Source organism: Bidens hawaiensis, unplaced genomic scaffold (assembly GCF_021521415.1).
Source record: "Bidens hawaiensis isolate Kalapana, Puna unplaced genomic scaffold, B.hawaiensis_p1.1 tig00012085_1, whole genome shotgun sequence".
Lineage (NCBI taxonomy): Eukaryota > Viridiplantae > Streptophyta > Magnoliopsida > Asterales > Asteraceae > Bidens > Bidens hawaiensis.
In genome coordinates this window covers 553,115-555,192 of record NW_027491971.1, presented here as the reverse complement: position 1 = coordinate 555,192, position 2,078 = coordinate 553,115, and the positions used below count along the sequence as shown (strand labels likewise).

At 39.8% G+C, this 2,078-nt stretch overlaps 1 pseudogene; it reads right to left on the bottom strand.

The window, feature by feature from the left end:
• Positions 1-287: 287 nt before the first annotated feature.
• Positions 288-1,637, bottom strand: LOC143539872 (leucine-rich repeat extensin-like protein 2 pseudogene; annotated as a pseudogene).
• Between the last annotated feature and the right edge of the window lie 441 nt (positions 1,638-2,078).

Here is a 2,078-nt window from a genome sequence, read left to right as displayed (position 1 = left end):
CTTTGTGACCAAAATAAAAAATGTAATATAAAACTAGAACACTTGCTATAATAAATAAATAAATAGTTAACCTCCATAAATAATGCTGGTTAAATACTGTACCAAATCACTAAATCTTTCTTAAAACATGTGTTATCCAATATCCATACAACTACAAACAATAATTACATAATAAGTAACAATTTTTCCCATACTACCCTCAACAAAAGCTCTACTCCTCAACATTTCCAAGGGTATTTTTCGTCCAAATCATCTAAACAATCAAGATTACTTGAACAACCTATAACTCAAGGGTCTAATGAATTTACACTTAAAGATTGTAGCAATGTCCCACAAGCAAGAGGCCTAATAGATGGAATTCTAAGACAACTCAACCCACCACCCGGAACCGTGTCACAATCGGGTTCGGGTCGTTGCATTGCCAACCCGGGTATACAATTCAACGCGATATCAAACCCGACATTTTTACCATACAACTTAGCACATTGTGGACTAAACCCGGATATAAAATTATACGCGACACTCAACTTCAACAAACTTCGCAACTCGCAAACCAAATCGGGTAACTCACCCGATAACTTATTATGCGCGACATTCAACACCTCAATATCCTCCAAACACGATATCGTATCGGGCAAATGACCCATCAACGAGTTAAAACTCGCGTCAAACACTTGTACATCCGACCACATCCCAATCCCTTGCGGTATACACCCGGTTAACTGATTGTTCATAAACAAAATCTCCTTCAGTTTCGGGCTCGAGTACCCGAAACTAACCGGGAGGTTACCCGTAAGCTTATTATTCGCCAAATTAATAACCGAAGCCGGCGAATTCGCTAAATTTTGCGGAATCTCACCGGAAAAGAAATTATTATTCAAGAAAATTGCATCTAAATTTTTATTAAACAAATATTGAGGGATTGGTCCTGTAAATGAATTAAACCTAAGGTCTAAATACAAAAGATTTGGGATTTGAAGGGTTACTAATGGAAATGATCCAGTAAACTGATTATTACTAAGGTCAAGTTCAGTGAGGGCAAAAAGGTCTTTTAATGTGTTTGGGATACTGCCTGTGAATCTATTACTGTTGAGATGTAGAAGTGATAAGTCTGTGAGTAAAGACAGTTCTTTTACCAAAATACCCTCGAGGTTCCCATGGTTAAGATCTATACCTGCAACCACCGGTTCAGTCGGATCCGGGTCCGGATCACCCGTTTCATCACCCGGATCTGCACAAAACACACCTTTGTAAGCACACACATTTGACCCGACCCATGAGTTAAGTAACCCATGCGGGTCGGACTTAATGTTTGACTTCCAAGCTTGAAGGGCAATATAGGCATTTTTGAGATTTGAAGAATATGGTGGATTTGGGTTGTAGCTAACACCACCGCCGCCACCTACGCCGACGCCGACGCCGACACCGAACCCAACACCGCCGCCGACAGAGAATGAAGCAGCATTGACAACGTTGGACGAGATGAAAGTTATAAAGGTTAAGGAAAGCAAAAACATCAAGTGGTTTTGGTCCATTTGTTTGTTGTTGTTGTTGGAGTAAAATTGTTTGTATTTACAGATATATGTGTTTGTGTGTGTGTGGAGAAGATGGAGGTGGGTCTTGAATTTAATGAATTTGTATGTATTGTATGTGCGTGTGATTCCTGCTGCATTATTCTTGTTGGATTTTGTATATATTGTTGTATTATAATAACAAGTACAATTGACTTTTACGAGTATTATTATTGACTTTTTAGGAAGGATTGTTTTGTTTGGTTAATTATATGGCTAATCAATAGTTAACAGCTTATTATCTAGGGTTTTTTCTCCGAAATATGCGGAGGGGCACGGCGGCTGAGGAATGGCAAGAGATCTCGCGCAAGGGAAGAGAAGCAAGGAAGGATGGAGAGACGAAGACGGTGGAAGCGATCACGAAATTCTTTGTAGCAAATCTTCCGCCCAAGTGTGCGTCGACAGATTTGGAAGAGGTGTTCAAGGGATTCGGTCAGTTTGCAGGGTCGTATATTGCCAGGAAGTGTGATAGATATGGGAAGAGGTTTGCTTTCGTAATGTTTAAGA